An 11,748-nucleotide genomic window follows, 5' to 3' on the forward strand; every position below is an offset into this window, starting at 1 on the left:
CCTCTTCTTCCTCCTCCTCCTCCTGCATCCAAGAAGTCAGATACAAAACAGTAAGTTTCTGTTCGTAGGAAATTCTAGAAAGGGCAAACTAACCTATACTCATAAAGCAGATAGTGACTGGCACAGACTAGAGTTGGGGTAAAGAACTGCCAAGGCACATAAAAAAAATTTGAGGAATAGCAAAGATGTTCAGGCTTGCTGCAGAACTTTTTTAGAATGTATGCACTCTTGTAACTACCAGCACTTTATTATACTTAAATTGTAGTTTAATGAAATTGATCTGTGCCTATAACACCACCACTAGGGAAGCTGAGGAAGGAGGATCACAAGTTCTGGGTCAACGTGGGCAATTTATTGAGTTCTAAAGCAAGCCTGAACTACACAGTGAAAAGTCATCTCAAAACAAAAGATAAACAAGACTATTGGGTGGGCCAAATCCGACACTGGGTCTCACTGAGATGGCAATTGAGACTGGGTGTGGTGGTACCCTGTAATCCCAGCTCTTGGGAAGCTGTAAACAAGCAAATCACTACAAATTTGATCTGGTAGTGAGACCCTGAACACCCTGTAGACCCTTCCCTAAAATACCAAAAAATAAATAAGACTACAGATTATTGGTTAAGGTTAATGTTGTCACTCATGTACCCTTGCTACTATTTGATCAATATTACTTAAGCAGCTATACTTGCCCCTTCAAAAGAAACAAGCTGGGCCCAGTGGTGCACACCTATGCTTCCAGCATTCTGGAGGCTGAGGCCAAAGAACTGCTGTAAGTTCAAAGCTAACCTGTGCTAGTGAGGATGTCTCAAAAATAAAAGTAAATACAGGGGCTGGGGAAATGGCTCAGTGGAATAAGCACTTCCCTGGCAAGCGCAACGGCCTGAGTTCAATCCCCAGTTGCGCCAAAAATAAATAAAATAATAAAAAAAGTAAATACAATAAAATAACCTGAACTGCATAGTAAGACCATCTAAAAAACAAAAACAAACAAACAAAAACCCCAAACAAGTAAATAAAATAAGCACTGAAATCTCAATATAAAATTAAGAAATCAAGACCAGGGATATAGCTCAGTGGTACAGCTCCTTTCTGACAAGCACAAGGTCCTGAGTTTGATTTCTAGTACCCCCCAAAAAATAATAATTTCTTTAATTGATTAAGAAATTAATTCCATTCATAACAACATCAAAAAGAATAAAATACTTCAGTGTAAATTTAACAAAACAGCAAAAAATTGAACATGAAAAGGTGTAAAACATTTTTCAAACAAAGATCTACACTGGAAAACATCTCATGTTCATAGCTAGAAAACTAAAATAGTAATACCTAATAAACTTATCCAGAAATGCAGTGTAATCCTTATCAAAATCTTAGCTTTATAGAAATAAGTAGATTCTAAGTAACATAATAAAAACTGGAGTTCTTCTAAATTTAAAATTTTTAGGGCTGGCAAGATAGTTCAGTGGACTAAGCACCTGCTTAGGCAAGTGCAGGGACCCAGGTTTGATCCCCAGCACCACATGCCAGTGCTGGCCCCACCCCAGGCACACTGAGCCAGCTACTAGGTCCAGGCATGGTGGCACATGCCTATAATCCCAGCACTGGGGAGGCTAAAACAGAAGGATCACTAGGAGTTGGAGCTGTGTAGTGAGACCTTGTACCAAATACATTTAGAAAGAAACAAACTTTAAAATTTGTAGGTGGAGGGGTGTGGGTACTTGAGTGGTACAGTGCTTACCTAGTATGTGCAAGGCCCTGGGTTGCATTTCCAGGATCAAGAGAAAAATAAAAAATAAATAAAACTTCTGTGCTTCAAAGGCACCATTAAGAAAGTGAACAGATGGTGGGTATAGTACCATATGCCTATAATCTCAACTACTTGGGAGACTGAGGCAGAAGAGTCACAAGTTTAGAGGCTACCCTAGGGAGATAGCGAGGTAGTAAGACCCAGTTTCAAAAAGTGCTTAGGATGTAGCTCAGTGTCAGAGAGCATTTCCCTAGCATATGTGTGGTTAGGGTTCTGTCCTCATGGGGAGAGGGAGGAGAGGGAGGGAAGACAACTGATAGAATAGATTAAACTATCTGCAAATCATATACCTGCAATAGAATTTGTATTTGTAACATATAAAGAACTCTTACACTCGATAATAAAAATACAGATCATCCGTTTTAAAAAATTGGCAAGGGATCTGAAGAGACATTTCTCTAAGAACGATACACAAATGGCCGATAACCACATGAAAAGATGCTGAATATCATTAGTCATCTAAGAAGTTCAAATCAAGACCACGTTCAGAAACCACTTCACAACAAACAGGATAGCTAGAATCAGAGTCAGACAAGTGTTGGCAAGGAAGCAGAGACTAAAACCCTCGCATGCTGGTGGTAGGAACACTGAATGGCATAGCCACTTTTGTAAATAGCCAATTCCTTGAATGATCAAAGATAGTTACCATGTGACTCAGTAACTCCACTCCTAAAGTATGTATATTGAGAGAACTAAAACTCTGGCTTCTCAAAAACCTGTGCATGATCATTCATAACAGTATTATATGTAATAGTCAAAATGTGGAAGTAGAGCCTAAATGTTCATCAATCAGTATATTCTATGCAATGGTATAAAAAATATGAAATACTTCTACTTTCTACAACATAGACGAACCCTAAAAACATGTTCATGGGCCCGGGGAGATGGCTCAAGCGCTTCCCTTGCAAGCGCAAGGGTCTGAGTTCAATCCCCGGTTCCGCCAAAAAAAAAAAAAAATGTTCAGTGACAAAATTCCAATCACAAAAGGCCACATTCTAGGTGACTCCATTCATTATAAAAGTCTAGAACAGAGAAATGTATAGGAACACAAAGATGAGTGATTGTTGAGGGCTAGGAAGTTAGGCCAGTGAAATCCAAGACGGGACAGTTAAAGAACACAGGGTTTCTTTTCAGGTAACAAAAGTGTTCAATGGGTTCTATAATGATGATTATACCATCTGTGAATATACTGAAACCACTCACTTATATACCTTAAGTTGGTAAATTATATTGTATGTAAATTTAACTAATTTCTTTTTCTCTTTTGGTACCAGGGATCCAACTCAGGACCTTGCACTTGCCAGGAAGGCTTTAACTAATTCCTTAATTAATTAATCATTGATTAAATCTTACTAACACTACTTTTTAAGCAAACACACTTATATTAGGCCATCACTTAAATTCACATAAGCTGCCAAACAATGTGATGCAGGCCTATAAACTCAGAACTCAGTAGGCTGGAACAGGAGGATCACTGCAAGCTCCGGGCCAGCCTAGGGTACAAAGTGAGATCAAGGGCAGTCTAAATTACACAGGGTGACCCTGTTTAAAAAAAAAAAAAAGGGGGGGGGGGGACTGAAGCTTTTGTTCATCGATGCTACATAAATTTTCCAAGAAAATAAAAATTTTATAAATTATATTCTTGGGGCCAGGGAGATGGCTCAGTGGAATAAGCGCTTCCCTGGCAGGCGCAAGTTCAATCCCTGATTCCGCAAAAAAAAAAAAAAAGTATTCTCTTACCAGACCCTAGAAACAGTATTTGATCAACCACACAAAATCTGAGTAAAAACTGCCCCTCACATCTGATAGCAGGAGACAGTAGCTCCTCCTTTGCTCCAGTAAGTATAAGGAGTTAGCCACCCATAAAAACACCATCGGGGCTGGTGAGATGGCTCAGTGGTCTAAAGCACCTACTTAGAACAAGCTAATCTAAGCAAAGCACAAGGACTGCGGTTCAATTCCCCAGCACCACATGCCAGCCAGCCCCACCCCCTGGTGGGCTGAGCTGGCCACACACACACTAAATAAATAAATAAATAAATAAACAAACAAATAAAATTTTTAAAAAACACTATGAAAGAAGGTCATGGGAGGAGGGCTCTGGGGCCGAGGTGGAAATGTGTTACTCTCTGTGGCTGGCGTCGGAGTCACCCTGGCTCAACGGCAAGGGTTGCAGGGCAGGGGTTGTGAAGCAGATAGAACATTTTCTTCGGCTGGGATGGAGGGGGCCGGGAGCTGCTGAGAGGGGACTGAGGTGGCTTGGGACGTGGAGGCGCCCAAGCCTGGCAGCCGAAGGGCACGAAGGGCACGAACCCTTTCACGCGTGCGCAGGAGGAGGACTGGCGGCGGCGGAACAAGATGCTGCTCCCGTACCAGGCCGCGGCCGCCATGGGCACGCTGGGGGCTTCCTATGCTGCCGTGCCCCTGTATCGGCTCTATTGCCAGTATGTTTTTTCTAGACTACCAGCCTTGGAGGATCAGCAGTAGCAGGTCACGCATCAGACCAGGTGGAAAACATGGTGCCTGTTAAGGACAGGATCATTAAGGTTACCTTCAATGCAGACATACACGCCAGTCTCCAGTGGAACTTCAGACCTCAGCAATCGGAAATCTACGTGGTACCAGGGGAGACTGCACTGGCATTTTATAAAGCTAAGAATCCTACTGACAAACCAATCATTGGAATTTCTACATATAATGTTGTACCATTTGAAGCTGGACAGTATTTTAACAAAATACAGTGCTTCTGTTTTGAAGAGCAAAGACTGAATCCCCAAGAAGAAGTAGACATGCCAGTGTTTTTTTTCTACATTGATCCTGAATTTGCAGAAGACCCAAGAATGGTGAATGTTTATCTTATCACGCTTTCTTACACATTTTTTGAAGCAAAGGAAGGACATACGCTTCCAGTCCCAGGTTATAACTGAAGTAGTATCCAAGTCCTGCTTCAGATTTGTGATTTTTGAAAAATCATGTATCTTACATTCTCACTGGAGAAGTATTCTCCAGTGTGAATTGAAATTTTTTATTTTAAGTAGTTCTTTTATTTCTTCCAGTGAATTTACTTCACTCAGATTTAGCTTTTACCATAAGAAAGAGATAAGCCTCAACAAAGCATGTGATTGTTTGATATACCTAGGAACTTAATGGTTTAAAATAAAGTTGGTGGAAACTGAACATGGAAGAGGAGTCACTGAGCTCTAATGACTTGCTCAAAGCTTATGAGCTTATTTCACATTTGATATTTTTTCTTTAAGGTCTGAGTCTGTTGTACATTCAAAGTGCTGAACATTTTAATTACTTTGAAATTATGGTCTCATGAACTTGAAATAAAGTCCATCTACAGGGCTGCTAGCATTTACTATCTTAGTTCCAATTTGCTGAATGTTAAAATCTAAGGCTAGGGTTGTGAAAGTTTACTTTTACATAAGTAAAAGTTTCTCTGTAAACAAAATTCTTTAAAAATTTTTCATTAAATTATTTTAATATTTTAAAAAACACTATGAAAGGTATAAGTATCAAGAGGTAACTGTATGGCCATTTTTCATGGATATTTTCAGTTATTCTAAGTATCTGTAGTGGACTGACAACTGGTAGTAAACTCGTACACCCAACTGAACTGAATCAGCACAGGTACTGGGTGTGGGTGGCCCAGCTGAGCATTGATAGGGCACCCTACTTGTATAGGTGTTGGAAAAACTGTATTTTGAGACAGGGTTTTGTTATGTAGTGCAGACTAGCCCTGAACTCACTACACAGCCCAGGCTAGCCTTGAGCTCAGTGATCCTCCTGCCTCAGTCTCCCAAATGCTGAGATTAGGGCCAGGGAGACAGCTCAGTAGAATAAGTGCTTGCCTCGCAAGCGCAAGGTCCTGAGTTCAATCCCTGGTACCGCCAAAAAAAACGAGTGCTAAGATTACAGCTGTGCACCACCACACCTGGCCTGGTGTTAGATACATTTGTATTTGCAGTCTGTCTATTTTTACTATGGTACCTTGTTTATGTTAGGCTCAAACCTCAGAACACAGCCAAAAATCTTCTACAGAAATGAAGTTACAGGGGCCGGGGAGATGGCTCAGTAGAATAAGTGCTTCCCTGGCAAGTGCAAGGGCCTGAGTTCAATCCCCAGTTCCGCCAAAAAAAAAAAAAAAAAAAAAAAGAAGTTACATACATTTTGGAGAATAGATTTCAAATCACTACAATTTCTAGTTTTGTAGAGATACGGCTTGGAGTGTTTCCAACTCAACTAGACTGGGAAAGATTGGGCCGGGGAGATAGCTCAGTAGAATTAAGCGCTTGCCTGGCAGGCTCAAGGGCCTGAGTTCAATTCCCGGTTCCACCAAAAAAAAAAAAAAAAAAAAAAACCCAACAGACTGGGAAAGACTGTGGCAGATGCAGCCCATCTAATGCTTAGGATAAGCCCTGGCTAGTGGCTTGCCTTGTTTACTTCCCAGTCTGAATACCCTGAATAGAAAGTAACTTACACATAAGAATAATTAACTGAAAAAAAGGAACCAGGTGTCATAGCTCACTCCTGTAATCCTAGCACTTGAGAGGCTGAGGCAGGAGTATTGCCCTGAGACCCTGATCACCCCCCTGCAAAAAAAAGTGAATAAGGGGAGTTGTTTCTTTAAGCAGATCCCATAAGGGCTGTGCAGAATGTATATGGTCCAAGCTAAGCAGTTTTTTTACAGTACTTTTTAAAATGTATCTTCAACATGTGACTGTAACTTGAAAGCCCTGAGAGATTACACCTTCTAGTTGAAATAAAGGCATTTCTAACAGGAGAAAAAAAAAAAAAAACCTGAATGTGAACTTACAAAGGGAATAACAACAGAACCTGAAAGTACTCAGCAACTACATTAACTGAGGTAAAAATCATACATTTATTGAAATTACTGTTGGGTGAAATTCTCATGAGAAATATACATAGTATGTTTACACAGTACTTTCCTACAAGATATTATAAAGAAAAAAGCAGTAAGCTCCCAATGTTAAAACCTGGCAGACACCACTTTATCCAAATGATCAGTTAACAGCAACCAGTAATAAGCCAAATCATCACTTAATTCCTGATAGCATGCACCAAGGACACAATGCGTTTTTGGCCTTCTTGCCAAGCACACATGCTTGAATTACTCTGTGGGTGCATAAGTCAAATTCAGAAGAAGAGAGCCAAAGTTAAATAAATAGCTTGTACTTTCCCCAAAAGATCAAGATTAAGCAAAACTGAAAAAGTGATCTAGATCCAAAGTGACTCAAGAGCTAAAATGTGGTCTTAAATTGAAAACCTGAATCAGAAAAATGCATTTCTTTTTTTTTAATAGATTTCTAAAACAGTAATGCCCTTGAAAATTTATGTAAATCACATACTATCAGATTAATGTCATGGCCATACTTGATACAGTATTATCTACATACTTTATTTAGTATTAGTTCCCCGATTTTGATATTATATGCTATGATTATATATAACAGAACGTCTTACATTAAAAGCACTGAAATGTCAAGGGATGAAAAAATATCATGTCTCCAAGTTACTATCAGGCAATAACTATGAGAGGAGGGGTAGATAGTTGAGGAGACAATGCACTGTGGCTAGGAAAAAAAAGCAGGTAATAAAGCAAATGATACACAATTAGCATGAAGGCTCAGAAGCTTTTTATACTGGTTTGGAACTTAACTTTTAAGTTTGACATGATTTATTCAGGTGGTGTTTTGGTTTGGTTTGGTTTTGAGACACAGCTACATAGTTCAGACCAGCCTACCAGCCCAACCTGGAATTCACAGCAGTCTTCCTGCCTCAGCCTCCCTGTGTTATAGGTATGTGCATGTGTTATGACAACCAGCAAACCTTGACATTACTTAAAAACACAGTTTTAGAAAACTGTAGTGGAAAAACTCCCACTACAATATTGTGGGAAATGATAAAAGCAATTAACTCTTAAAAAGGCACTGGCATATTCTGCACATAAACAGCTACAAAAATATAGCATTCAAAAAACAAAAAATCCTGAGTTGAGGAATTGTCTCAGTGGTAGAGTGCCTACCTAGTGTGTGGTTGATTCAATTCCCCACCACCACTATCCTCCAAGAAATAAAAGTACCATTTCCTGATTCAGTATCTATAAATTCTCTTGAAGTTTTTATTTTGTATTTTCTGAGACAGGATCTTGCTATATATAGTACAGACTGGCCTGGACTTTGCTATGTTGTCGAGGCTGGCCTTGAACTCCTGGCAATTGTCCTGCTACAGCCTGCTAAGTGCTGAGACTGCAGGCATGCAACACCACATGGGGCAGCTTGAAATATTTCTAATGCCAAGATAGTACCAAAAACTTAGCATTACCTGTCTTCATGTAGAACCCTAAATAAACCTGCAGCAGGTAACAATTTTCCACCTCTTCTTGGTGCTACTATTCAGTTCGTTTACCAATAAATGCCTTAGCATTTTAATAAAGTTAGGGCTGGCCACTCTCTTTGGTAAATTCACTTCACTTCTATACTTCAGTTTCCGGTATCCAGAATGGGATCAAGATGATGGCTGCCTCAATAAGGAATTCAAAAGAAGTTAGCTTGGTGTGGTGGTGCTGGATATGGTGGTGCATTTGGGGGACTGAGGCAGGAGGATTACAAATTCAATCCCATCTAGACAATGTAGCAATTTAGTGAGTCCTAGTCTCAAAGAAATGGGGGAGGGGGACAGAAACAGGGAGGGAGCAAGAAAGGGAAGGGAGAAGAAGAGAGAAGGGAGAGAAGGAGAAAATAATGTGACTATTGGTCACAGAATAACAATAAACATGAGTTGCCCAATGAAAGCAAATATAAAATCTGAAGGGACATATCTCGTACCCAGATGTTATGGGATTCCCACAGATTAAAATGCTAGTAAAAGTGAGCTCACAGCCAGGTATGGTGGCACATGTCTGTACTATCAGCACTCAGAAGGTTTAAGCAGGAGGAACACAATGAGTTAAGAGGCCAGTGAGTTCAAACTAGCCTAAATGACATAGTGAGACCCTGTCTCAAAAAATAAATAAATAAACTCGCAGTCCTAAACCCATAAACCACACCATGGGCAGTATGGTGTCACTTGCCTGTAATTCCAGCACTAAGGAAGTTGAGGCAGGGGACTGCCACAGTTCAAGGCCAGCCTGGCTACACAGCAAGAGCCCGTCTTAAAAAAAGGTGATATATGAGAAATATGTAAAGCATGCATGATCAGTGCCACAATTTATTTTAGATTTTACCATAAAAATATACCTGTAATTCCAGCACTCAGGAGGCAGAGACAAGAGATCACCTCAAGTTCAAGGCCAGCCTGGGTTATACAGAAACTCCAAGCAACCTGAACCAAATCAAATGGCAGACCTTGTCTCCCAAAAACAACAACAAAGAAAAGCCCATAGTGTAGGAGGATGAAAGGGCATTCAACCATGTAAATGTTGTTAACTGAATCAAGCAGGATTCACAAGAATGATCCAAGTCTATAAGGCAGTTAATATATAAATATACACAGTAGGAAGTAAGGGGGCATGGATGTTTCAGCAACACGCACAGCAGTAACCCAGTAACCCATAGCCTTCCCACTGAGCCCTCTGGAGCTGGGTCTCTCCTGTTCCTGCTCCTTCTTATGCAAGACTTTGGCTTGCACCATGGCTTCTCACTGTGCCCCATTGGGTTCTTTGCCAAGCTAACTCACTAATCCTATTTTCTAGTTACACTAGAATGGGTTCTTGACTAATTCAGTTCACCTTTTCTTGCATACTAGCAGAGATACAAATTTACTTAACAAGGAAAGGAGTACAGAGGTAGAGATGCCAAACAACTTCCAACAACTTGTGCAGAACCAGTAGAGATTTAAAAAAAGCTTTTCCACTGAGTTGCAACTTACCCTGGCTTGGGGAATCAGTTATTTAACAGAATATAGAACATTAATGCCCAAATTTCTACGTGCACACAAATTCCCATTACAAAAGGGCTACAGTGTCCCACTAAGTAGTAATCTTACAGATCATTAAATAAATAAAAATAGGCCACAGGGGTGGCACATGCCCATTACGGCAACTGGAAGGCTGAGGAAAGGATAACAAATTCTACCCTAACCTGGGCAACTTAGGGAGATCCTGGGTCAAAATAAAATGAAACTGCAGGGCAGGGGTTGGGAGACAACACAGTGCAAAGGCCCTATATTCAATCCCTAGTACCACAAAAATTAACAGGAGAAACTAAATACTGAAGCATTCCAAACATTCAACAGTTACACTACAGTAAATCTAAAACTCTAAAGGTAGAAGGGAATCTGGCTCAGTGTTTCACATCTATCTCAGCACTTGGGAGGCTAAGGCACAAGGAACCCCATGAGTTCAAGACTAGCCTGGGCTACATAAGAGTTCAAGGCCAGCCTGTGCTACACAGTGAGACTATGTAGTTTCTTTTTTGTCTCAAAAATACAAAACAGGGGCTGGGGAGATGGCTCAGTGGAATAAGTGCTTCCCTGGCAAGCGCAAGGGCCTGAGTTCAATCCCCTGTTTGGCAAAAAAAAAGGTAGTTTTTTTGCCTCAAAAAAAAAAAAAGAAAAGAATGAGGGGCTGGTGAGATGGCTCAGTGGTCTAAGGCACCTACTTAGAACAAGCTTAGCAAAGCACAGGGACCGCGGTTCAATCCCCCAGCACCACATGCCAACCAGCCCCGCCCCCTGGTGGGCTGAGCTGGCCACACACACACACACACACACATAAAAAAAAAAAAAAAAGAATGAAAACAAAGGACAGGGCCAGCCAAACAGCTCAGTGGATTAAAGCACCAGTTTAGGCAGATGAAGGGACCGGTTCCCAGGGCCTGCCTGCTGACCCCACCCCCAGGGTACTGCTGAGATGGCATTGAGACTGGGCATGGTGACACACACCTGTAATCCCAGCACTTGGGAGGCTGTGAACAGGAGGATCACTACGAGTTCGATCTACGCGGTGAGACCCTGTAGAACCTGTCCTAAAATACAAAAAAAAAAAAAAAAACAAAAAGAAAGAAAGAAAAGAAAACAATGGACAGCCTGAACCACCCAGTGAGACCCCCCCCCCAATCTGGAATGAGAGATAGATAGATAGGTAGGTAGGTAGGTAGATAGACAGATAATCTGTGCTTAGATTTTTCTTTTAGTCAACAAGAAACTAAAATCCCAGGGTGGAGTAAAATTATAATGGGGGCCGGGGAGATGGCTCAGTAGAATTAATACTTCCCTGGCAAGTGCAAGGGCCTAAATTCAATCTCCAGTTCCACCAAAAAAAAATAAAAGTAAAAATCATAATGAAAAGGAGACAGAAAAGACAGAATTACTGACAGCAAAGTGGGACAGAATGTGGAAGGCCGCTTTTATTAAGAGTCCTACTGTTGACTGACCTCTTCAGTAAAACACCAAAATGTTAACCACACACGAACTAGAACTGTTTCCTTGTTACAATAACTACTTATTATCTGAGGAAAATGTAAAGAAAAAGTGTTCACCATTCTCCTCATACTCCTCAGCTTTCTTAAGAGCTCTTTTCCACTTTACTTTCCTTCCAAAAGAATGCAATTGAGTCTTTGTCTCTCTCTTCCTCTTGTACTATAATACCTCAAACACAACCACCTTCTCCAAAGTCATCTCTGACCCCTCAAGTCTCCAACCCATTGTACTGCCCAGCAATGCAAACTTCGGTGCTAAGAAATCCATCCTATAACCACGAGCAGTACCACTGCTTGAGTGTGTGTTGGCATCCATCAAAGCTACCAAAGTTGGGGGCTGGTGAGATGGCTCAGTGGTCTACAGCACCTACTTAGAACAAGCTTAGTAAAGCACAGGGACCACGGTTCAATCCCCAGCACCACATGCCAGCCAGCCCTGCCCCCTGGTGGACTGAGCTGGACACACACACACACACAAATAAAATTTTAAAAATAAAT

At 40.9% G+C, this 11,748-nt stretch overlaps 1 protein-coding gene and 1 pseudogene across 2 annotated transcripts in view; one reads left to right on the forward strand and one right to left on the reverse strand.

Annotated features, from left to right (window-relative positions):
- LOC101569108 (cat eye syndrome critical region protein 2) overlaps positions 1 to 11,748 on the reverse strand; it is a 164,211-nt gene that overhangs the window by 137,625 nt on the left and 14,838 nt on the right. The gene's annotated exons all lie outside the window — the stretch shown is intronic.
- On the forward strand, positions 3,925 to 5,267 carry LOC105743181 (annotated as a pseudogene).

This window comes from Octodon degus, unplaced genomic scaffold (assembly GCF_000260255.1).
Source record: "Octodon degus isolate 3935 unplaced genomic scaffold, OctDeg1.0 scaffold00104, whole genome shotgun sequence".
Lineage (NCBI taxonomy): Eukaryota > Metazoa > Chordata > Mammalia > Rodentia > Octodontidae > Octodon > Octodon degus.